Source organism: Pavona decussata, unplaced genomic scaffold, assembly GCF_977016875.1.
Source record: "Pavona decussata unplaced genomic scaffold, jaPavDecu1.1 SCAFFOLD_214, whole genome shotgun sequence".
Classification (NCBI taxonomy): domain Eukaryota; kingdom Metazoa; phylum Cnidaria; class Anthozoa; order Scleractinia; family Agariciidae; genus Pavona; species Pavona decussata.
The window spans coordinates 2,399,979-2,427,142 of record NW_028145619.1 but is presented as its reverse complement, the minus strand read 5'-3'; the positions used below and the strand labels follow the sequence as shown (position 1 = coordinate 2,427,142).

Here is a 27,164-nt window from a genome sequence, read left to right as displayed (position 1 = left end):
TCAAGGAAAGTCAATTTTATTGAGAAATCCTTCAAATTTCTACGCTTTTAAACAAAGCCGTTGGTTTCCCATAAAAAGCTATATAAATTCAAATGTAACAGATCTTTACAGATCCGATATGTAGTGCCTTTTAAGCATGGTTTTACAGATCTTTACAGATCTTTACAGATCTTTTACAGATCTTTACAGCATGGTTTTACATGTCTTTACAGATCCGATATGCTGTGCCTTTTAAGCATGGTTTTGTCCATGCTGTGCCTTTTAAGCATGGTTTTGTCCATGCGTTTCAATGTTAAGATGGTTTTGTCCATCTACATTCAGTTGACTTTGCGAGACAGGAATTCGATGCTTTGTCTGCTTTCTCCCTGAGGCACGTGATGTGGCAACGCGTGGTTCGGGGAGCGGGCAGGTTCAAAGTACGAAACTTGATAGGACATGGGTTTTGTTGCATTTTATTTGAGCTGGCTCTGTCGCTGGTTTCATATAGAACTGCTACACCGTGCTGACGAGTTCCAATAAGAACGAAACAGCTGTCCACGGTTGCAGCCCTGTTTTGTCGGTTTCTGTCGGGTTGTTGTCTCGCAAAGTCAACTCTTTCACGTAGTATCAGCCTTGCAGTTTGTGTTACAGTTTATTTTTGGCTGATTAGGTCTCTTGTAGATCCTACGTCAACTGACAGCATTATCGTTCGCGGTCCTTTGCAGTTTTCACGTCAACACAATACGCCCGGTACTGATCGCTACCAGTCACGTTTATTTCGTAACATGAGCTTGGGCCACCTGTGACCCGAAACATGTTTAGTATAAAAATGTCGTAACTTTTATAAAAGTGATCGCATGCCTGCTGGCTCTACGAAAATCTTTTGGGAAATCAGTAATCTCGGAGCTAACATTCCACTGTCCTCAAAATTCTCGAGTCCTCCCCATTCGATGATCCATACTACTGGGTAACCGCCCGCTACACAATCGTCCATTTTTCTTCTCAAAAGTGTTGTGTTAATTGGATTATTCGAGCAAGGAGGAAGATTTCTTTGTTTGCGGGTAAGACAGGCTGTTCAGTTTACTTTAAACCATAGTAGACTAGAGGTCCTCTGGTGACAGCGCCAAGCAAAGAACACCTTTAAATATTGGAGAAAGTAGGGAAAACCTAAAACAGGTCACCATTGAAGCGTAAATACACGAGTAAGCTGCAGAGTTTGTTTGCCGTTAAAATTCGACAGAAAATTGAACAATTTGCTCTCAGAAACGTACAATGATTGCAACAAAGTCTGAAAAAGGCTCAACGGGTGTGTTTTGCTGTGTTTTCATGACTTCTCGGAGCTCCCGAAAACTGCTTTGAGCGCTTTATGTCTTGAAGGCTGCTTCACATCAGCAGATATTGGTTAAGTATTCGCAAGGTTAAATTATGACACGTCATTTGAGTAGTACACTTCATAAACTTCCCTTAAATTCCCTTGTAACTTAAGCATATGCTTACCTGCCTCACCATTCGCCAAGAAGGATAATTTTTGGTTCTTACTGAAGGGTCCCCAATAGGTTTTTTGGGATCCGGGATTTGGCTTTTTTAAAGGTAGGGATTTGGGATTTTAGCGGAAAAGAGCGACGATATTCGGGATTAGAATTAGTGACGGGACGCGGGATTTGACGCTTTTACGAAGCGGGATGTGGGAAATGTTACTCTAAAGAAACGAGATCTGGGAGGTCCGGTGTGGAAAATGTACAATGAAAATCTGGTTGTCAACGTGCTGGAAGAGAAACGAAATTCATTACGGGTCCTATGTCTTTACAGATAAAATTTCGTCAGTGCTTAGACCTCGCAATTAACTTGAGCTGATAAGCCTAAACAAATGCCATAGAGCTAGCGTACATGAAGGCGTAAAGGAACTAATTCAAATGGCTCCGGAGGATAAGAAAATCTCCATTCAGTAAATTTGAATAGTTTCCTTCATGATCAAAATCAAAAGGTCGACAGAGAGATCTCACCACATAATTTTGATCGAAAAGGAAAATCTCTAAAACGTACTCAGAAAATTAAGCACTTAATTGAGAAGTTTGAGGTACATAATACATTGAGCAACCAGCGGGCTGCAGGAGTTGTGTTTGGCCTGTCATCTTTTCAAATATCTGTTGCAGTCCCGTGTTGTGGTATGTGAGTAGCAATGCTTTTCAGACTTTGATGGCCATTATCCCTGACTGAACAGTTTTCCAAGGATCAACGTGATTAGAAAAGCAGCCCTCACCATTCAATTGAGAGAAAAAAAAGGAAAAAGAACAAGCTCTAAAAGAAATTGCAAACTGACTTATTGACTGACGTGATTCACGGGAAACTTTGAAAACGTCTTAAATGAACGATGTCGTCGTTATGGTGAAAAGAAATAGAAGAAATAATGTTACAGCTAATTTCTCCGTGACCAAAGACCAGTGCTCAGATTTGCAGTGGGAATTAAATCCAACTGAAAATGCCTTTTTTCGTGGATGTAAGGGGCTTGAAAAAAACTATGACCTGGCCGGGATCGGGATTGGGCTAAAACAGCAGTCGGGATTACGGGATTGAGGGAAAATTTTGTCCGGGATGGCGGGATTGAAGAACCCTATTGGGGACCCTCCTACTGTGCAACTCGTTCTTGAAAAAGTTCATTTATTGGGACAGGCCTTCGTTGAAAACAAAGTTGAATTCAAATCAGGCCCCATTTTTTGGCGCAGTCAAACCGTGTCGCTGAACTCATAGTCAAATTAACCTAAGCATGAGTACTAAAATTTGCTGGACAGGGGGAATCCACATGAAACCTCCCTACGAAGTGTAGGGTAAGAAACAGCTTTTGAGAATATGAATTGACTTTTAAGTAACGTGAACGCTGCTTCTAGATATGCTTTTTTGTGGCTACTGCCTTTCAGGCACATAGGCACTTTGTCACCACACATGTAAGTCCACTAGGTAGCCAATTTTCAGATAATTTGTGTTTGGAACTGTTGAGAATCACAAAACAAACAAATAATTGTTGGCTTTCTCTCAGTTTTACACAACTGATTTTATTATAAAATGGAGCACCTCAGGAATCAGTCCTCAATTTCCAAGATATATTTTTTCGTTTCACAATAAAGAGCAGTGCGTCCTTTTGATACTGAGCATACGTTCTGCGTAGCTCGCGATGGTCTGAGAAAGTCGGGTTTCTTAACAGCGGTGCCTGTTAAAACAGAGATATTTTTTGTGGTTTATAACTACACGGGAAAAGTAGATCTTGGCAAGGATTATTGGAATCTGAAAAGAAAATTAGGGGTAAAAAATTATTTTATTTCTAACAATATACCAACAAATGGTATGAAATTTTAAAATCTCCCGCGCCACGCAGTAAGCGATTTCTTATTGTAGTAAGTTCCGTCTTGCTTTCTTGCAGACAAATAATACTTTTGGAGACACTTGTTTAGTTCCTACATTGTCATTTCTTCAATTTTCTGTGAAATTTGTCTTGTTGTGGAAACCATGCTGAAAAATATAAGATGTTTCATTGTTTTCATTTTAATTTTAGTGCTTGGCAGTTTTCGTAAACAAGGGATTGTATTTTCATTTTTCGCCTTAGTAGTATATGAGGTTGAAAAGATTAAACAACATACCATTTAATGCCGTTAAACCAAACTTTGTTGTCATTTATGTATTTTTTTTAACAGCTGCCTCGTTTATCAAAATAATTTCCTCTTAAGTAACCATGGTGAAACAGGAAGCCATCTTGTTTCTCTTCGGCTGCTCGGAAGTGAATAGTACTTGGCTAATCACCTCCAAGCTAGCCAATCAGTGTGCTTGAAAAGTACTACTCACTTGTGGGGTATATACTAAAAAGACATATCCTTGAACAATGACAAATTGCTGAAATAGAGGACATGGAGGTCTTAAGAGCGATGAAAATTTGCATTTGGATTTCAGACAATCTAAATTTCGTTCAAAAATTGATTTACCAAACCTTGGACTTCAAACAGATTTTGCAAGACCTGGGAAAATGCTACAGTACTTATTATTGTTTTGTTTTAAATGCCGACACACTTTTTTAACAGCAGAGTAAAACAATGACCTGATCATTTAGCCAAAATTCTTTAACTTCTGTAACTTTCCTATCAAAGCTATCCGGATGATTGCTTTGTACAGAGACAAAGTGTCTGCAGTCAGGGCTCTGTGACACATCAGTCATTACATTATTACGTCAAGTAGCATAAGAGAAAGTCAGCTAAGCAATTGAATCATTCTATCTTTGTGACTAAAACTATTCAATTAGCTCAATAGACCTTTATCACACGGCGGCCATGTTGAGTCTCAGGAGAATAAAAAGGTTTATTTTTGCATTGCTAGCCTCTACCAGATGTGAATTCAGTGCAAGACTTGCTTTTCAAAAACAAAGCTTTTTATTCTCCTGAGACTCAACATTGCCGCTGAGTGACAAAGGTCTATTCTTGGTTTTCAATTGTGATGTCACCAAATTCTAGAATTCAAAACTGGGAGACCCACAAGTTTTTTACCTTTATTCAAGGAAAGATTAGGCAAAAATATGTCTTTTAACAATTTGACGTCGTACTTCCCTTTGAAAATAGAACAGTTTCAATTCCTGAGTTTTCATCATGTGTGACATCGGGAGGACGGCCGTGACAGAGATGTTCTGTATCTTAAAAATGACTCATCTGGTGATTTTCGGCATTCTAAACAATTTAAGTTTCAGGAGAAATATTTATCTAAACATTCGAAAATTCACAAGGGAAAACTAACCTCTTTTCGGGCAAAAGTGAACTCCAGATGTTTTTTTAATATTTTTGGATGGACCCAGAGCCACTCTTTCAACAATTTAAAAAAAAAATGTTGGGGCTTTGGGGACGAGAATAGGGAAAAGTAACCTCTTTTCAGACAAAAGTGAACTCCAGATGTTTTTTCCTATTTCCAGCTGCCATGTTGGTACCCCTCGGAGGGACACCAACATGGCGTCTTCATGCTAAGCTCTATAAATTTGTGAAACATTTTGTCAAATAACTCGAGTTTAGAATGCCGCACAGACCTGACACTTGGACAGATTCCTTATTTACTTATCATCTATAACATGTCAATTTCATGGAATGGTTTGGATTTTTTTCAATGGCATGACTTTGAAAACTGGCAATTGCTCCAGGAGAAAGGTTTTAAAAATCCACGAGGTATACATGTACAATGGGAAAAAATGAGGCTCTCTATTAAGCCCTTTTGGCTTTCTTGTTAAATATTATTATTTTTTAATATGAATCAATTTTACGTCCAAAGGCATATGAACTCTCATGTTATGGTTTGGTAACCTGTGGGCAAACATTTAGTAGAACAATGTTGAGTTTTCCTTTTTTGTCTGAGAATCAACTTTTTCCATGGAGGTAGGATTATATTTTTGGTAAATTTGGACTTTTGAAATAAAGGTGTACACCTACCTGGAAACTGTAAACTCTTGACGGCTAAATTACTGAATACAGAGCCACTTAAAGCCATTAATGAACCAGTCTGCAGTATATGGCAGAACTTGCAATTTAATGCATGCAAAGGCATTTTATTTGCTCGCACTGCATACGTGGCTGCATGCAGGTTGCTACATTTCATTCTAAAACCCCACTTGTAGATTTAATTATGATAATAATAATAATAATAATAATAATAATAACAAGAATAATAATAATAATAATAACAATAACAATAACAATAAATATAACAATAATAATAATAATAATAATAATAATAATAATAATAATAATAATAATAATAATAATAACTTTATTTATCCTGATAAAAGACCGGTCAGTCAAACAACAAAGGTTGATAGACTGGTATTAATCGGTGACCAGCACATTTGATACCTTTATTAACTCCAATCTGCATGTTCAGAAATCCTAAGAAATATAAATGAAAAAGTTGTCTGAATCATACTCTCCACTGTTTGTTGTCACTGTTTTGAATTTCTATTCCTATAACATTTAATTTTATGGTTTTAGAGGAATCCCCGTAGATAGGGATAAGCAGTTATTATATACAAATTAGCTTGGAAATGAAATGCACGACGATTCGATGGCCAAAACTGGACCAGTTCGTACGTATGAGTGAGACAAGTTTGAATATAAAACTGAACGAACTTGTTCAGGAAGTGTTATGAACACATTTAGTTTTGAAAGTTCTAAGTTGGAGGTCTGAAGTCTGAACTCTGAACTCTGAAGTCCAAAGTCCGAAGTCGGAAGTTCGAAATCTGAAGTCTAAAGTCTGAAGTCTGAAGTCTGAAGTCTGAAGTCTGAAATCTGAAGTTTGGAAGGCCAAAATCTCAAAATTAGTATATCCCTAAAAAGAAAGTAATCTCGTAGAATGTAGTGCATCTCGCGGTTCCCATATGCAGGTGTGTAAGGTCTATAAGGTACATACTCAGATAGATAAAATGACATTTCCAAAGTCAGAAGTCTGAAGTCTGAAGTCACTTCTCGGCCACACTAGACTGCTGTCAGATTTTATGTAGAGTTTCGGGTATATTCAGAAGGTTCCTTTTAATTACTTTTCAGATATTAAGCGGCAGTAAAGAAGAATGCCAAGAATGCTAAAAGGTTGCCGCTTGAATGCTTTCAAATGCAAACTGTGTGGCAAGTGTGTTGGGAATGCAGCAGATCTAAGAACACATGAAAGAGTCCATACTGGGAAGAAGCCTTATGAATGCAAACAGTGTGGCAAGTGTTTTGCTGAAGCAGGAAATTTAAGGAGTCATGAAAGGGTCCATAGTGGAGAGAAGCCTTATGAATGCAAACAGTGTGGCAAGTGTTTTAGTCAAGCAGGAGCTTTAAGGAGTCATAAAAGAGTCCATAGTGGAGAGAAGCCTCATGAATGCAAACAGTGTGGCAAGTGTTTTCGTCAAGAAGGAGACCTAAGGAAACATGAAAGAATCCATACTGGAGAGAAGCCTTATAGATGCAAACAGTGTGGGAAGTGTTTTACTGAAGCAGGACATTTAAGGAGACACGAAAGAGTCCATAGTGGAGACAAGCCTTATGAATGCAAACAGTGTGGCAAGTGTTTTACTAGGTCAGGAAGTTTAAGGAGTCATGAAAGGGTCCATAGTGGAGACAAGCCTTATGAATGCAAACAGTGTGGGAAGTGTTTTAGTCAAGCAGGAACTTTAAGGAGTCATAAAAGAGTCCATACTGGAGAGAAGCCTTATGAATGCAAACAGTGTGGCAAGTGTTTTCGTCAAGAAGGAGACTTAAGGAAACATGAAAGAATCCATACTGGAGAGAAGCCTTATGAATGCAAACAGTGTGGGAAGTGTTTTACTGAAGCAGGACATTTAAGGAGACATGAAAGAGTCCATAGTGGGCACAAGCCTTATGAATGCAAGCAGTGTGGCAAGTGTTTTACTGTGTCAGGGAATTTAAGGAGTCATGAAAGGGTCCATAGTGGAGACAAGCCTTATGAATGCAAACAGTGTGGCAAGTGTTTTAGTCAAGCAGGAACTTTAAGGAAACATAAAAGAGTCCATAGTGGAGAGAAGCCTTATGAATGCAAACAGTGTGGCAAGTGTTTTAGTCAAGAAGGGGACCTAAGGAAACATAAAAGAGTCCATAGTGGAGAGAAGCCTTATGAATGCAAACAGTGTGGCAAGTATTTTACTGAAGCAGGAACTTTAAGGGCACATGAAAGAGTCCATAGTGGGCACAAGCCTTATGAATGCAAACAGTGTGGCAAGTGTTTTACTGTGTCAGGGAATTTAAGGAGTCATGAAAGGGTCCATAGTGGAGACAAGCCTTATGAATGCAAACAGTGTGGCAAGTGTTTTAGTCAAGCAGGAACTTTATGGAAACATAAAAGAGTCCATAGTGGAGAGAAGCCTTATGAATGCAAACAGTGTGGCAAGTGTTTTAGTCAAGAAGGGGACCTAAGGAAACATAAGAGAGTCCATAGTGGAGAGAAGCCTTATGAATGCAAACAGTGTGGCAAGTGTTTTTCTGAAGCTGGAAATTTAAGGAAACATGAAAGAGTCCATATTGGGGAGAATCCTTATGAATGCAAACTTGTGTTGGCAAGAGTTTTGGCGCAGCTAGACATCTGAGGAGACACGTTAACGTTCATACAGGGGAGAGGCCGTATGGTTGCAAATAGTGTAACACGTTTTGTAGTCCACAAGGATGCTGCAGATTGTATTCATGATAACACGTTTAGATAAACCTACACTTTGGACCCGTTGGATGAGCCCAGAGTCTGGCCATGTTGAAAATCACATCTGTTGGATTTGTCAGGAGGAGTTTAGTAGTGAGGCGCTACTTCTTGGTCACTATAAAAATTACATGATAATAGATTGAGTGAACTTGAAGTGTACTGTCTCTTCTTGTATCATCGTATGTGGCTGTGCGATATTCGATGCGTTATGAGTTAAAACTCACAAAAATACAAACATCCCAGTACCATCTTGACATCTAAAAACGTTCTCTTGCTGAACAGTAACTGTTTTTAAAACATAAGCTTTCGACTACCAGACTGCAGTCTTTAACGAATGCGTTATAATGCTGGTTATTCGTCTATTTTTATTCATCCCAGTAGCGGTTATACCAACTCACAGTCAATCCACGTCACGCGTGAACAATATTTTTTTAAATTTGAATCTGAAAATTGGCAACGAGATTTCAGAGTTCCCGTATAAATTTCCCTAGTTTATTGACGGTATAAAGCTATGAATTTGTCTTTACATTACAGCATTGAGTATTTCAGAATAACAATTGTCTCCCAAGTATTTTGAATAATTTTTTTTTGTTTAGTTAATATGTCTTTTTCGGAAAGATTTCCAGAGAAATGTTCAACATTCCATTCACACATCGGACATTACAGAGAGAAATTCGAATGTTTATTCAAGTCTCTGAAATACTGGTCACGCGTGACGTGGATTGACTGTAATTGGCAGCCACTGAATGTAATCACCCTATTACAGACGGTTGTGTTTGTCCACCCGCTCAATATAGACACCCTCCTGATATAAACACCTGTTGCCGTCCCCTTGATGGACACCCACAGCAACAGAAAAAGTGTCCTTGCTCGTTTATGGGTTTGTTTGTATAACGTGGGTTTGATCGTTTTACAGTAAAGATATTTGTCAGGAACAAGAAAATTTCATATAGTCATGAAGTGTTGCTATTCAGGTTGTACCTGTAAAGCTGGTTTCCACTTTGGCTACAATGTTCATCAACAGCAAATTGAAGGTCTACTTGGTAGGGATGCAAGGTTCTAAAATCTTGCACGGAACTGTGTTTTACCTCATATACAGCTGTTTCGACAAAGGTTGTCCGAAAAAAGGGTGAAAGCATACGCGACAATGCCGAAGGGTAGGCTGGGTAATACCCAATTAGTTCCCATAAATGCTCAGAATCCATATTGCCCGCCAGTCTTTGTTGTACGGTCGAGGCATTATGGATTCTGAGCTTTTGTCTAAATTTATTGGGTATAATCCAGACTACCTTTCGGCTTTGTTGCGTACACTTTTACACTTATTTGGAGAACCTTTTGTCGAAACAGCTGTATATAGTTTATCCTTTTAGCAGAAAATTTTAAAGTAGCCCACAAGGCCAAAGGCCTTGAAGTTAGGAGCCCAACATGTGAAGTGTTAGCTTCTGTTGCGAAAAATTTAGGCGCCCAGCGCCAGTTTGTTTGAAAGCCGATTAACGATAACTCCCGATTAAAAATAAACCGAGGTTTTTATCTCGCTTATTACTCGGGTCGTGAGTCGCCGGTTTAAGTTCTCGGTCACGTTCTTTTTTATTTCATTTTATTTTTTTTTGTCGCGATTGTACAAGAGATAATGCATAAGACTTCGTATACTGTATGACCAAATGACGTGTCATACAGGATGGCGGATGCAAGAGAAATGACTGAAAATAAGACTTTGGAATTGATAGAGAGAAGTATCTCGGAAATTTGTAATGACTACTTCAAATCATTTCTGTCCAAACCTGTCAATATCCGGACTTGAAAAATGATGACGGAAAACGCTTGCAAAAGTTTGCGTTTTAATACAATGCCAGTGATCACCACAAGATTTGGTAGAAAGTGTAGAAAACTTGAATGTGGCCTTCACGACAATCATAGCGGAATTGTGATCATTTGGCGTCATCATGACCCGGGGTCACACAGATACATATCTGACTCACGGTTAGTATAGAAAAATAATAAATGTACAAGTGCTTTCTGTCTCCAAATAAAGGTAAATAAACCGGGCTTTGAGGAACTGGGCCCTTTTTCTTGGGCGCCCCAGGCTACCGGGCTTCTGTAAGGCAGCAACCTTGCCCAGATTTCAGAGATAATAGGGCGTGTCCAACAAGCGATGTTTCTTCGAGTAAAAAGAGACAAAGTTTTCTAATTTACGTCATAAGTTAGTTTAGGAAGCCACGACCGCAACGGCAACGTCGCTTGAAAATATAAGTTAGCCTTACTTGCACAACGTCGCGAGTATTCCAATTCGTTCAACTTGTACAATATCGCCGAACAATCCAGTTACAGAACAGGTGGGAAAGGCGTTGAAGATGAGACAGAGAATAAATAAATTACCGTCATGTCTTCACGTTCGCCACAAAACCTTGAATGTGGTCACTTCACGTTGTTGGTTGGCTGAATAGGGCGAAGAAGTGTACCAAGATTTATAAAGCACATGTCCGTCATTTAAATCCTTTTGTTTTGAGACGTCCTTGCCATCCCCGTAGTAGCTTGTTAAACTCGCTGTTATTTGTCAGATTGTACCATGGGTATGAATTTTCCTGTTTTTAAATTTGTTTACGGGAAAGAGTCCGTTGAAGTTGGCTTATTTTTAAACAAGTATGATGTTTCAAGTGCCAAGATTGTTATGATTATATACTATAAATTACCTGTCGTTGGCCCTTTTTCCAACACGGTTCAACGTGAGATCAAATACGCGCCTTACTCAGCGGTTTTGTAATAATTTTGACATCAATTTGGTTTTTCCCCTTATAAATAAAGGAATTTGTTCGGTTTGAAAGATAGGCTACCCAGATCACTACGATCTCGTGAAGTTTAAAAGCCACTTTTGTTGTTGCGCAGGGGGCGGTGCCTTTTACTGGTATCGGCAAAACTAGCCGGCATCTCGCTACACGATTCCGGGATCACCATAAGGCTGACAAAAATTCCCACATTAATTGTACAGCACCTTCAAAGCTCAGAAAACTGCCGAGCATTATGTTCTGAAGGTTGTTTTTCCATCTTAGACTCTGCCTCCACCCGTTAAGAGCTCAATATCAAGGAGGCGTTTCATATTCATTGGGAAAAACCCACACTTAACTGTCTTGTTGTAATTAGTTGTTTGCTCTTTATTTATTGTCACGCTGTAATTAGCTTTATTGTACGAATACAGTCGGACCTCTATTAAGCGGCCACCTATTAATGCGCCGATCAAATCGAAACTTTAACATCCCCCCCCCGGGCAAACCCCGGGCATTTGACTATTTTCTGTGCCCGGGAGTGGGGAATTTGACGGGTAAGGCCTTCCCGGGGGTGGGGAATTTGACCTTGCCTGGGTGGGGTGGGGAAAATTGAACCGGAAGTGTCAGGTTTCAAATCGCTTTTGGGGGGGGCGCCGAAGTCGCTAACAGCTATAAACACCTGTTTGGACGAGATGCAGTGAACAGTTAAAGAAAAAAAAACATTGTCGAATGAAAAAACGCCGCTTTGGCTTAAACTGCAGAACACCCTGCCACTTGAACAGTCTACGTAGCCGGCTAACTCATTTTAAATATGTTATTATGTATTTCTCGTTAAACAGCCGTGTTTCGGAGTTAGAACAGCTTACACTTGCTGATTGACATTGTCCGACTTAATAAATTCAATTTCCAATCATAAGTTTCAGTGTTAAAGTTGTGGTTTTTGTAGTAACTCATGACAGGAGTAGACAACGATTGCGGTTCTTTAGAAGGGGCATTTGACAGACAAATCCGACGATAAGGTAGGGCATTTGAACTCCATTTTGGCCCAAGGGGGCGGAAATTTGAACGATCCAATCTTCAAAAGTTCAAATGCCCGGGGTTTGCCCGGGGAGGGGGGGGGGGGGATGTTGAAGTTTCGAGTTGATCGGCGCATAAGCGGCCACCCTCCATTAAGCCGCCGCTTTCCAAAGTCCCGAATTACTATTTTGTCAGTAAAGTGCTGTATTCGATACCTCTATTCAACGGCCAACCTCTATTAAGCGGCCAGTTTTTAAAGTCCCCAGGGTGGCTGTTCTGTCGCACTTTGTAATAATCATCACACTTTGTAATACCTGTCGCACTTTGTAATAAAACTGTCACACTTTGTTATACCTGTCGCACTTTGTAATAACACTTGTCACACTTTGTAATAAAATAGCTATCGCACTTTGTAATAACAAGTTGTCGCACTTTGTAATAAATGAAGCTGTCGCACTTTGTAATGACAAGTTGTCGCACTTTGTAATAAGCTTTTAAATTACTTTTAAATACGATGTTCGGTGGAAAACAAGTGAATTAACTAATCATCCAGCGTACAAATACGTCCTTCTTTTATATATTACTTTGCATACTACACTAAGGGGATGGAAAAAAAACGCGTTCTCCTCCACGCTTCTCCCAATTGTTATTTGTCTTGACTACGATGTATCGTGACTTTCTCACCACAAGCAATGACTTTTAAAAATCGGTTTTGTTAAGCCCTCCATTGACTCGGTACTTGTCTAATTTTTACCGTGCTAATGACCCTATTGCATGTTTAATTTGTAAATAATAGCTTAATTCAGTTGTTAAAAAAAGGTATTTATGATGGGGTCTTAAGATCTTGGAGAAAGATTCGAATTTGAAATATAATGGCATCTCCTGCGGATGAAAATAAAAAAGGCTTGTCTCCGTTGGGTTTTAGAGAGGAAGAAACTGGAAAGCAACCTGTGATGATACTCAGGACAGAAGGAGAGATTTGGTGTTCTCTTGCAAATCCCGGGCAAGAAGGTTTCCTCTGCTCCCAACCAAGCGGTTAAAGACATGCTAGTCTAACTACTATGCATGACCCACACCTCAAAATGACCTCATCGATCTAGGGCAGGAGGCATTTGTACATCTCACAAAATGGTTTCGATTAATGCTCGATCTATTTGAAGGTTCTGGTCAGTACTCAGTTCAAGAGGCAAGCATACCTTGATCTGTGTACCATCCTTCTAACAAAGAAACCCGACAAAGATGATCTCAAAGATGGACTCCATTTGGTTGAAATCGTATTGGTTCTTCCTATCTCCGCTGCTCAGCTGGGAAAGGGCATAATAAGCCCAAAATAGGATCAAGAATGATTCATATTCCTCCTTGAAGATCTCATGGGAATTTCGCTGGAGGGTCCATCAGTTGTAGATTTTGATCCAGAGGCAGCAGTGAAAAAATGAGTTTCTTCGTCAAAAAAGCACGAGGACCATTTCTCTAATCTTGAGGATATAATGTGTCAGATATTCAGAATATAGATATAATCTATCCAGTCTTTTCTTTCTTGGCCCACCCCTCACTGCAACTCCCATCTACTAATATCTCAGCAAACACCAAGCGAAGAACGATACAACTATAAATTCGATTATTTAACGTGCTTGCATCTACTGCGCAGACCTATCGACCATTTACACTGCGTTGTGTGTATATTTCAAAGAACTTTGGTATTTGTCTTGTAATGGTGTCCAAGGTATCCAGACTTTTGGCCACGATAGTAGCACCTATTTAAAATCTTGTGACTATATTCCCTCCCCCCCCCCCCCCCAAAAAAAAAAACCCTCATATAGAACAAGTAGTGAGTCACTTGAAGCCTCCGTCTCCCTCATTAACCCTTGGACTCAACCCTCTCGCGCATCTTTTTTTATTTTTACCTGGAGTTATTTCCCCTCTGTTCAGTTGTTACACTCCATCGTTGCTAAACAAGCTATGTGATCTCCAAAATAACAATTGGGAGAAGCGTGGAGTAGAACGCGTTTGTCCCCTCAGTTAAGTATGTAGAGTAAAATATCAAGGAAGAACGTATTTGCCCCCTGGGGGATTAGTTAAGTCATATATTTTCTACCAAATATCCTATTCAAAGGAAGTTTGAAAGCTTATTACAAAGTGCGACAACTTGTTATTACAAAGTGCGACAGCTTCATTTATTACAAAGTGCGACAACTTGTTATTACAAAGTGCGACAGCTATTTTATTACAAAGTGTGACAGTTTTATTACAAAGTGCGACAGGTATTACAAAGTGCGATGATTATTACAAAGTGCGACAGAACAGTGGCCGCTTAATAGAGGTTCCACTGTAGGTGCAATTATTTCACACCTACTTACGGGTTTTCTGTCCTGAAGATCATGGATTGATAAAGTTTCACCCGAAACATGTTAACGATAAAAATATCGTAACTTTTATAAAATTTATCTCATGACTGATGGCTGTACAAAAATTTTGTAGGGAAATCAGTAATCTCGGAGCTAACATTGCGCTGTGCTCAACTGCCTGTCGTCTATATTCCACTGTCCTCAAAATTCTCGAGTCCTCGCCATTTGATGATCCAACCGCTGGGTAACCGCCCGCTACACAATCGTCCATATTTTCCTCTCAAAAGAGTGTTGTGTTGGATTGTTCGAGCGAGGGGCAAGATTATTTTTGTTTCCAGGTAAGAAAGGCTGTTCAGTTTACTTTAAACCATAGTAGAGGTCCTTGGGTGACAGCGTCAAACAAAAGAGCTCCTTTAAATATTGGAGAAAGTAAGGAAAACCTAAAACAGGTCACCACTAAAGCGTAATACATGAGTAAGCTCCAGAGTTTGTTTGCCGTTAAAATTCGACAGAAAATTGAACAATTTGCTCTCAAAAACCTACAATAATTGCAACAAAGTCTGAAAAAGCTCACGTGGTGTGTTCTGCTGTGTTTTCATGATTTCTCGGAGCTCCCGAAAACTGCCTTGAGTGGTTTATCTCTGAACGGCTGGTTCACATCAGCAGATCGAGATATTGGTTAAGTATTCGCAAAGTTGGTTTATGACCCGTCATTTGAGTAGTACACTTCAAAAATTTCCCTTAAATTCACTTGTAACTTGAGCATATGCTTACCTGCCTCATCATACGCCAAGAATTGTAATTTTTGGTTCTTTCTGTGCCAGTCATTCGCGAAAAAGTTTATTTATTGAGACAGGCCTTCGTTGAAAACAAAGTTGAATTCAAATCGGCCTCCATTTTTGGCGCAGACAAGCCGTGTCGCTGAACTCATAGTCAAATTAACCTAAGCATGAGTACTAAAATTTGCCTGACAGGGGGAATCCACATGAAACCTTCCTACATACATGTAGTGTAGGGTAAGAAACAGCTCTTGAGAATATGAACTGACTTTTAAGTAGCATGAAGGCTGTTTCTAGAAATGCTTTTTTTGTGGCTATTAACAGTGCTTCTGATAGGGTGCGAAAAAAATTTGGAAATTGTGCGGCACTTTTAAGTCTCATTGTGCGGCAAGAAAGGTCTATTATGCGGCAAATTATGCGATTTCATCTTAGCTAATTTAACCTTGTTTAATTTGGTCTAAGAGGAGCATATTTCCATTTTTTGCTGTTCAAGAAGCAATTAGAGCACAGAGAAATGAAGAAACAGCTGAAACAAATCATTTGTTGCCTCATTTCCTAATTTGGTCAAGTCAGCGTTTGTTGCTTTCCATCTGCATTTTTTTTCCGCATTCCGCTTCACGTGTGACTAAGCTTCAAGGTCACAAACTTTCGAAGATGATCAACCACTATGTTGCACGAAGAGCAAAACAACAGACCATCGTCAACATGAAAAATTCCTTCGGGGTACTTTCTTGTCCTGTCTTTTGCCGAAATATTTACAGGAAGGTGCGACCTTTTTTTCTCCTGCGATGAAGCACTCGGCGTTTTAACAACAAACTTATCCATAATGAGGATGTTTGTTTCAATTAAAACAAAATATGTAGCTACATATTAAAAGCGACTATCGAGCACTTTTTACGCCAATACCTACATCGAAAGTATGAAGGGATCAAATGATATCTTAAAAATATAGCAATGATTGTGATTGGTGTATTTACATAAAAGGATTGTTTATTCCATGCCAATGATCACTCGCATAATATTGAAAACCAGCACCAGGTCCCCAACATGTAAAATGAAGCATAGAACGCCTGGTTGTTCGCTTGTTCAACGAAGGAACGCTTCCAGGTGATTTTTGACGCCTTTTGAAAGGAAAAACTCCTTGAGATAACATTCAAATTATCGGAGAACTTAACATTAAGCAAGATTTTTGCACTTTATTTCTTAAATTGTGCGATTTTGTACAAATTCTGCGTTTTTTCATGAATTATGCGATTTGTTGCGATTTTAGGTCAATTATGCGAAATCGCAACATCGCATAATATCAGAAGCCCTGGCTATATCTTTCAGGCACATGGGCACTTTGACACCACCCATGTACGTCCGTTGGGTAGCCAATTTTCAGATCATTTGTGTTTGGAACTGTTGAGAATCACTTTAACAAGCAAATAATATATTATTGTTGGCTTTCTCTTGGTTTTACACAACTGATTTTATTATAAAATGGAGCACCTCAGGGATCGGTCCTCAATTTCCAAGATATATTTTTTCATTTTACAATAAAGGACAATGAGTCCTTTTGCTACTGCACATACGTTCTGCGCATCTCGCGATGGTCCGAGAAAGTCAGGTTTCTTAACAGCAGTGCCTGCTAAAACAGAGATATTTTTTGTGGCTTATAACTACGCGGGAAAAGCAGATCTTGGCAACTCCCAAGGGTTATTGGAATCCGAAAAGGAAATTAGGGCTGACCGTGCATTTTTCAGAGATAATTAAGCTTCAATTTGCGAAACGTTCCATATATTGTTTTGTATTTTGGTGCTTTTTAGAATTATTGTTGCTTAAGGACGGTGCCTACTAATACCGAAGTATTTTTGTGTGGTTTATGACTATGCGGGAAAAGCAGATCTTAGCAAGACCTATTGGAATCTAAAAAGAAAATTGAGGGTAACCACGCATTTTTGAGAGATAATAAAGCAATAATATCTCTAAAAAGCGCCAAAATATAAAGCAATGTACGAGATTTTTTTCCTAAATTGAAGTTTAACTATCTCAGTCTGAAAAATGCATGGTTACCCCCAATTTTCTTCTGAGATACCAAAAGCAGTTGCCAAGTTCTGATTTCTCCGTATAGTTTTAAACTGCGCAAAAATATCTCGGTATTAGTAGGCACCACCCATAGGAAACCCGAGTATCTCGCGATGCGCAGAACGTATGCACAGTAACAATAGTAGGCACCGTCCTTAACTGTCTCTTAAAAATGCTTGGTTACCCCCAATTTTCTTTTTGGATTCCAGTAACCTTGGTTAGATCTTCTTTTCCTGTATAGTCATAAACCAAGCAAAAATACTTCAGAATTAGTAGGCACTGTCCTTAGATGGACATCTCTGTGGAACTCAGAAATATATTTATCAATAATTTACCAAAGTGGAGGTGAATAGTGATGGTGATGGATATTTACTGAGCCGCGACGAGGCGAGGTAAATATTCATCACTTTCACCGACACTAAGGTGAATAATTGTTTTAGTATTTATCACACAAGCTGAATAAGTAGTGGACCAAAAAATTATTTTATTTCTAACAATATACCAACAAAGGGTATGAAATTTTAAAATATCGCACGTCATGCGGTAAGTAGAAAGTTCCGTCTCGCTTTTTGCATACAGATAATACTTTTGGAGACACTGTTTAGTTCCTACATTGTCATTTTTCTGTGAAATTCGTCTTGTTGTTGAAGCCATGCTGAAAAATATTAGACGTTTCATTGTTTTCATTTTAATTATAGTGCGTGGCAGTTTTCGTAAACAAGGGAATCATTTTTCGACTTAGAATATGAGGTTGAAAAGATTAAACAACTTATCATTTAATGCCATCAAACCAAACTTTGTTGCCATTTACGTATTTTTTTAACAGCTGCCTCGTTATGCAAATAATTTTCTGTTACGACCTACGGCTTTCAAAAGAGTCGGAACTCGACATTCAAAAGTTGCATTTTGGTGGACGTCAATCAAAGAAAAGCCGTTGAATTTATTTTGAATTCTGACAAGATCCCAAGGTAACCCTGCAAGAAACTTAGAATTTTACCTTGCTAAGAGAAGGTTAAACTTTATTTAAATTGATTCTCCAGCCAGATCAAGCATAAATAAAAGCTATTTTTGAATTAAAAATTTCGATTTTCACTGCATGTGATAATTTGCTCACTTGTATGCATCGCTGATTTAATTGTCAGGTGTAGCGATTTCAAATGTTTCATAGAAATACGGCTTAGTCTAAACAATGCGCATTTTTTAGATAACCTGTCTTGGAAATCAACTTTCATAAAGTTTACCATCTGTCAGTGGATAAATCTGTGAATTTCTTCGTTCTGTTGCCTCTTAATGATCTCAGAATTCAAAACAATTTCAACGGCTCTTCTTTGATTGAAGTTCACCAAAACGCAACTTTATCAGAGTCTTTTGAAGGCGATAGGTCGCGTGTTATTGGTAACCACTGTAAGTAACCGTGGTGAAACAGGAAGCCATCTTGTTTCTCTTCGGCTGCTTGGAGGTGAACAGTACTTGGCTAATCACCTTGGAGTTAGCCAATCAGTGTGTGCGAAAAGTACTATTCACTTGTGTGGTGTATACTCAAAGACATATCCTTGAACATTGATCAATTGCTGAAATAGAGGACATGGAGGTCTTAACAGCAATGAAAATTTTGCATTTGGATTTGAAACAATCTAAATTTTGTTCAAAAATTGATTTAACAAACCTTGGACTTCTCACAGATTTTACAAGACCTGGGAAAATGCAACAGTACTATCAGTATTAAATTTTTTTTGTTTTAAAAGTTGATTTACTTTTTCAACAGCAGGGTAAATTAATGACCTGATCATTGAGCCAAAATTCTTTAACTTCTGTAACTTTCCTTGCAAAGCCATCCGGATGATTGCTTTGAACAGGCACAAAGTGTTTGCAGTCAGGGCTCTGTGACACATCAGTCATTACATTATGACGTCAAGTAGCATAAAAGAAAGTCAGCTAAGCAATTTCACTCTATCTCTCTGACTTAAACTATTTAATTAGCTCATTAGACCTTTATCACACGGCAGCCATGTTGAGTCTCAGGAGAATAAAAAGTTTTATTTTTGCATGGCTAGCCTCTACCAGATGTGAATTCAGTGCAAGGCTTGCTGTACAAAAACGAAGCTTTTTATTCTCTTGTGACTCAACATGGCCGCTGAGTGAGAAAGGTCTATTCTTGGTTTTCATGTGATGTCACCAAATTCTAGAATTCAAAACTTGGAGACCTACCAAATTTTTACCTTTATTCAAGGAAAGATTACCTAAAAATATTTCTTAGCTCGATGTCATACTTCCTTTTGAAAATAAAACAGTTTCAATTCCCGAGTTTTCATCATGTATGACATCAGGAGGATGGCCGTGACAGAGATGTTCTGTATCGAAAGAATGACTCTTCGGGTGATTTTCAGCATTCTAAACAATTTAAGTTGAGGAGAAATATATATCTAAACATTCGAAAATTCACAAGGGAAAACTAACCTCTTTTCGGGCAAAAGTGAACTCCAGATGTTTTTTCCTATTTCCAGCCACCATGTTGGTGCCCCTCTGAGCGACACCATGCTAGGTTCTATAAATTTGTTTGAAACATTTTGTCAAATAACTCGAGTTTAGAATACCGCACAGACCTGACACCTGGACAGATTCCTTATTTACTTATCATCTATAACATGTCAATTTCTTGACTTCATTCATGTAATGGTTGGAATTTTTTTAATGGCATGACAGTGAAAACTGGCAATTGCTCTGGGAGAAAGGTTTTAAAAATCTGCAAGGCATGCATGTACAATGGGAAAAAATGAGTCTGTTATGCCCTTGTGGCTTTCTTGTTAAATATTATTATTTTTAAATATGAATCAATTTTACTTGGACTAATTTGTGATTTTCCAAGTCATAAAACTTGACTATGCAATGTGTATGCAGGCTGACTAAATTAGCAGCAACGTCCATATGAATTCTCATGTTATGGTTCAGTAACCTGTGGGCAAACATTTAGTGGAACAAAGTTGAGTTTTCCTTTTTTGTCTGAGAATCAACTTTCACCATAGAGGTAGGATTATATTTTTGGTAAATTTGGACTTTTGAAACACAGTTGTAAACCTACCTGGAAACTGTAAACTCTTGACAGCTAAACTACTGAATACAGAGCCACTTAAACCCATTAATGAACCAGTCTGCAGTATTTGGCAGAACTTGCAATTTAATGCATGCAAAGGCATTTTATTAGCTCGCACTGCATGCGTGGCTGCATGCAGGTTACTACATTTCATTCTAAAACCCCACTTGTAGATTTAATAATAATAATAATAATAATAATAATAATAATAATAATAATAACAATAATAATTTTTTAAGTGTTTTCATCGCGATGAACAGAACTTTTAGTATTTAGATTTAGGATTTTATGGATGATAAATAGTTTTAGCATTTAATTACTAGAATTTTTATGATTAGAAGTTCAGAGGTTAATTGTAAATTTGTAATTTGTAATTTGGTCGTTACATTGATTGGCTACAGCTGGCCGCCCAATCATTGTTTAGGTAATCTGGGCATCCAGAAGTTTTTACTGCCATAATAATAACTTTATTTATCCTGATAAAAGACCGGTCAGTCAGATAACAAAGGTTGATAGACTGGTATTAATCGGTGACCAGCACATTTGATACCTTTATTAACTCCAATCTGCATGTTCAGAAATCCTAAGAAATGTTAATGAAAAGTTCTCTGAATCTTACCCTGTACTGTTTGTTGTCATCGTTTTTGAATTTTCTATTCTTATAACATTTAATTTTATGGTTTTAGAGAAATCCCCGTAGATAGGGATAAGCAGTTATGATATACAAATTAGCTTGGAAATGAAATGTATGACGATGCGATGGCCAAAAGTGGACCACTTCGTACCTATGAGTGAGACAAGTTCGAATATAAAACTTGATCGAAATTGTTCAGGAAGTGTGATGAACACATTTAGTTTTGAAAGTTCTAAGTTTGAGGTCTGAAGTCTGAACTCTGAACTCTGAAGTCCGAAGTCTGAAGTCTGAAGTCCGAAGTTCGAAATCTGAAGTCTGAAGTTTAGAAGGCCAAGATCTCGAAATTAGTATATCCCTAAAAAGAAAGTAATCTTGTAGAATGTAGTGCAGCTCGCGGTTGCCATATGCAGGTCTATAAGGTACACACTCAGATAGATAAAATGACATTTCCAAAGTCCGAGGTCTGAAGTCTGAAATCCCTTTTTCGGCCACGGTAGACTGCTGTCAGATTTATGTAGATTTTCGGGTATATTCAGAAGGTGTTTTTTTGATTACTTTTCAGATATTAAGCAGCAGTAAAGAAGAATTCCAAGAATGCTAAAAGGTTGCCGTTTTGCGAATGCAGCAGATCTAAGAACACATGAAAGAGTTAAGACTGGGAAGAAGCCTTATGAATGCAAACAGTGTGGCAAGTGTTTTACTGATGCAGGAAATTTAAGAAGACATGAAAGAGTCCATAGTGGGGAGAAGCCTTATGAATGCAAACAGTGTGGCAAGTGTTTTACTAGAGCAGAAAATTTAAGAAGACATGAGAGAGTCCATAGTGGAGAGAAGCCTTATGAATGCAAACAGTGTAGCAAGTGTTTTACTGGAGCAGGAAATTTAAGAAGACATGAAAGAATCCATACTGGAGAGAAGCCTTATGAATGCAAACAGTGTGGCAAGTGTTTTAGTCAAGCAGGAGCTTTAAAGAGTCATAAAAGAGTTCACAGTGGAGAGAAGCCTTATGAATGCAAACAGTGTGGCAAGTGTTTTAGTCAAGCAGGAGCTTTAAAGAGTCATAAAAGAGTTCACAGTGGAGAGAAGCCTTATGAATGCAACCAGTGTGGGAAGTGTTTTACTGAAATAGGACATTTAAGGAAACATGAAAGAGTCCATAGTGGAGACAAGCCTTATGAATGCAAACAGTGTGGCAAGTGTTTTACTGTGTCAGGACGTTTAATGAGTCATGAAAGGGTCCATAGAGGTGACAAGCCTTATGAATGCAAACAGTGTGGCAAGTGTTTTACTGGAGCAGGAAATTTAAGAAGACATGAGAGAGTCCATAGTGGAGAGAAGCCTTATGAATGCAAACAGTGTGGCAAGTGTTTTAGACAAGCAGGAGCTTTAAAGAGTCATAACAGAGTTCACAGTGGAGAGAAGCCTTATGAATGCAAACAGTGTGGCAAGTGGTTTAGTCAAGCAGGAGCTTTAAAGAGTCATAACAGAGTTCACAGTGGAGAGAAGCCTTATGAATGCAAACAGTGTGGCAAGTGTTTTAGTCAAGAAGGAGCCCTAAGGAAACACAAAAGAGTTCATACTGGAGAGAAGCCTTATGAATGCAAACAGTGTGGGAAGTGTTTTACTGAAGTAGGACATTTAAGGGCACATGAAAGAGTCCATAGTGGAGACAAGCCTTATGAATGCAAACAGTGTGGCAAGTGTTTTACTGTGTCAGGAAGTTTAAGGAGTCATGAAAGGGTCCATAGTGGAGACAAGCCTTATGAATGCAAACAGTGTGGCAAGTGTTTTACTGTGTCAGGAAGGTTAAGGAATCATGAAAGAGTTCATACTGGAGAGAAGCCTTATGAATGCAAACAGTGTGGCAAGTGTTTCACTGAAGCTGGAAATTTAAGGAAACATGAAAGAGTCCATATTGGAGAGAATCCTTATGAATGCAAACTTGTGTTGGCAAGAGTTTTGGCGCAGCTGGACATCTAAGGAGACACGTTAACTTTCATACAGGAGAGAGGCCATATGGTTGCACTTGGGACCCTGGTCGTGTTGAAAATCACATCTGTTGGATTTGTCAGGAGGAGTTAAGTAGCGAGGCGCTACTTCTTGGTCACTATGAAAATTACGTGATAATAGATTGAGTGAACTTAAAGTGCACTGTCTCTTCCTGTATCATCGTATGTGGCTGTGCGATATTCGATACGTTATGGGTTAAAACTCACAAAAATACAAACATCCCAGTAGCATCTTGAGATCGAAAAGCGTTCTCTTGCTGAACAGTAACCTTTTTTAAAAAACGCAAGCTTTCGAGTACCAGACTGCAGTCTTTAACGAATGCGTCATAATTCGGGTTTTTCGTCTATTTTTATTCATCCCAGTAGCGGTTATACCCACTTACAGTGAATCCACGTCACGCGTGAACGATTTTTTTTTTTAAATTTGAATCTGAAAATTGGCAACGAGATTTCAGAGTTCCCGTATAAATTTCCCTAGTTTATTGACGGTATAAAGCTATGAATTTGTCTTTACATTACAGCATTGAGTATTTCAAGAATAACAATTGTCTCCCAAGTATTTTGAATCTTTTTTTTTTTGTTGTTTAGTCAATATGTCTTTTTCAGAAAGATTTCCAGAGAAATGTTCAACATTCCATTCACACGTCGGACATTACAAATAGAAATTCGAATGCTCAGTTCATTCTCTGAAATACTGGTCACGCGTGACGTGGATTGACTGTAATTGGCACCCATTGAATGTAATCACCTTATTACAGACGGTTGTGTTCATCCACCCGCTCAATATAGACACCCTCCTAATATAAACACCCGTTGCCGTCCCCTTGATGGACACCCACAGCAACAGAAAAAGTGTCCCTGTTCGTTTATGGGTTTGTTTGTATAACGTGCGTTTGATCGTTTTACAGTAAAGATATTTGTCAGGAACAAGAAAATTTCATATAGTCATGAAGTGTTGCTATTCAGGTTGAACCTGTAAAGCTGGGTTCCACTTTGGCTACAATGTTCATCAACAGCAAATTGAAGGTCTACTTGGTAGGGATGCAAGGTTCTAAAATCTTGCACGGAACTGTGTTTTACCTCATATACAGCTGTTTCGACAAAGGTTGTCCGAAAAAAGGGTGAAAGCATACGCGACAATGCCGAAGGGTAGGCTGGGTAATACGCAACTAGTTCCCATAAATGCTCAGAATCCATATTGCCCGCCATCTCAAGTCTTTGTTGTACGGTCGAGGCATTATGGATTCTGAGCTTTTGTCTAAATTTATTGGGTATAACCCAGACTACCTTTCGGCTTTGTTGCGTACGCTTTTACACTTATTTGGAGAACCTTTTGTCGAAACAGCTGTATATAGTTTATTCTTTTAGCAGAAAAATTTAAAGTAGCCCACAAGGCCAAAGGCCTTGAAGTTAGGAGCCCAACATGTGAAGTGTTAGGTTCTGTTGCAAAAAATTTAGGCGCCCAGCGCCCGGTTGTTGGAAAGCCGATTAACGAGAACTCCCGATTAAAAATTAACCGAGGTTTTCATCTCGCTTATCACTCGGGCCGTGAATCGCCGGTTTAAGTTCACGGTCAAGTTCTTTTTTATTTCATTTTATTTATTTTATTAATTTATCTTTTTGTCGCGATTGTCCAAGAGATAATGCATAAGACTTCGTATATGACCAAATGACGTGTCACATACAGGATGGCGGATGCAAGAAAAATGACTAAAAAAAAAGACTTCGGAATTCATAGAGAGAAGTATCTCCGAAATTCTTAATGACTACTAAAGGTGGCTGAACACAGTTTGCGCGCGCTTTACAGATTCTGTAAGTGATGCTATTAAGCGCGCGCTAAGGTTGTGGTACGCAAATACGGCGGTCGATAAAGTGATCCCTCAATTTTACATGAAATGGATAATAAAGTTAAGTTTTGATCCTAAATAACTAAGTTTCTCGTTTCTGGGCTGCTTTTCTTTTTCTTTCCGAGCAAAAAAAAAAAAAAAATTCACCAACACCTTTCGTGTACTTTTCATCTTTGCCCAATCTCGTTCCCAGAGGCTGCGTTCCTTTTGGTCAACACCAAGGAAGCAAGACCTCTGGGCTAATCAATGTCAAAATCCAGCAAATCGAAATCTGATTGGATATTACATTTTACCGGAAGCGTCTTTGAATCGGAGGTTTCAAAACAAGAAAAGAAATAAACTGTCAAAGATATCAAAGCAAAAACCGCCATAGAATCAAAATGCAACTAAATTTTCATACGCTTCTTATTTTTTGCAGTGAGTAAACACGAAAAAGATAGCAAGTCAAATCACATGACTAGACGGAAAAGGCGCGAAAACCTTTGCGATATGTTGCAGCGTTTGACAAAGCTGAATGACAGTATGACACTTGCGTCGGTCGAGGTTAACGATGGACCTGACAATTTTCGGAAAAACTCCAATAATTATCGACTCTGAAATGCGGTTCATAGTCAATGCTGGCCGTTTAAAATCGTTCTCAACATTGTCTAAAGCAGATAAGAGTTTAACAGCCTTTCTCGTGCTGTTAAAGGAACTGAAAGAAGCAAACTTGTAATCCATTAGGCACCGCGGAGTCTGCGAGTTGATCTGACTGGAGCAGAATTTATTGAAGATTACTTTGTTGAACAGGAACAGATATTCTATCAGCAGCCCAGCAGAAACATAATTGAACTTGAACAAGGAAAACCAGCAGTTCATTTGTGAGCTTTGTAAGTTTGCAGCTTATAGGACTGATAAAGTACATCGAGTGCAGGTAATTTTTTTTTTCAGGGTGAGTTTCTTAAGCTTGCACCGAGTGTGTGAATTGAAAAAAAATTGCCGCTCTTTCTGATACGGCTTAGATTTTCAAGTTGCTGGTTATTTCGGTTGAACGTTTACAAATTTGTGTCTTATTATTAAATGTACTTCTCTTATTTTATTGTATTTGTTCTGGCATCATGGTATCTGGGTAAGCAAAAGCTGATCTTGTGAAACCTATCGTTTGTAAATTTCACGGCGGAAAAAATTAAGCTTACGTTTGTAAACATTTGTTGGTATGGGTGGTATTTGTCGTCGACGGCAATCAGGTTAGGAACGATGCCTTGCTGAAGTTTCTCGAATGTTGTTTGAAAATCTTTACCCTGTTTTAGTTCATTAGGTTAAAGCTGATATAACCTCCGACCAGGCTCTATTTTCGTTTCGCTATTAACTTTACTGTAGTGTCATGAGAAAACTTGGCTATCTCATACTGCGTAGACTGCGTATATTCACCCCCATTTCAAAGTGTTAAAAACTACATTTTACAGGCGAAAACAAGCTTAATTTAACTCCAAATGAGTAAAAGTACAACAAATGGTTTCTAATCGCCATAACCTATATATGTTTTTTTGCCACTGCCTATGGAAAATGTTTGGTTTTCTAAAACGACCTGTCAATGTGCAAAATGAATTTGTCGCGGTTGAGAGAAGCAAATCGCCGACAAACCCAGATTTTACGCAGCCTTTGTTTTGGTTGTTTTGTTATTAAGAACGTCTCACATGAATGACAATCACTGACAAACGGGAGGGATGGAGGTTGTCACCTTTTTCACTCGTTTTCTTGGCCTTTGATGTTCTTTACCAGAGGCTGTCTTCCTCTCGGTCAGCAGAATCCCCCTTTAAACCGGAAGCAGGATCCCTGCTTCCGGTTTCTGATTAGCCCAGGAGGGAGGGGTCAACTTCGGCTTTTCGCAATCGGATTGCTTGTCCGGATGATGCGGGCCATCGTGACGTCACTTCCTGTAAAACCCGGGAAGTTTGAATGATTGATAAACTACAACCTCGCCAAATTTTTTTCTTGGATGATCAGTCAAATAATTCTACGCCAGGCCATCAAAGAATCATAGCTATGTATTAACCTATTACCATAATACATGAAAACAGCATCATCGCTCATGAAGTTAATATTTCAAGTATGAAAACACGCAAAAGTTTGACACTGGTTGATAGCAAATGCGACTAAAGAGTGCCGGCCTGCGCCTCTTTGAAGAAAGATAACTTGAGAATCCAAAAGAATTTAACAAGGAGGGAAAAGTGAGATCTCACTGTGGTTGAGAGCTTTCGATTGGCCATTAAAAACAATTATCTTACAACTTAATAAAAATGATCAGTGGGTTTAAACGCATTTCTCCGTTACTGTCTGGCCGAGCGCTCGCGAAAAGAAAGGCGAAAACACTTTTTTCTCCAGCTATCGGACAAGCTACGTTGCAAAGAACCCTTCAGTACTAAGTAATTTGCCTGTTGGTAATTGTTAAT

At 38.7% G+C, this 27,164-nt stretch overlaps 1 pseudogene across 1 annotated transcript; it reads left to right on the top strand.

Moving 5' to 3' along the window:
• The first annotated feature begins 973 nt into the window (after window positions 1-973).
• Window positions 974-26,567, top strand: LOC146460225 (uncharacterized; annotated as a pseudogene). The gene is made up of 4 exons (XR_014857710.1): window positions 974-1,040; window positions 6,537-7,962; window positions 19,140-19,166; window positions 21,764-26,567. The product of XR_014857710.1 is annotated as an uncharacterized LOC146460225 (transcript).
• The last annotated feature ends 597 nt before the right edge of the window (window positions 26,568-27,164 follow it).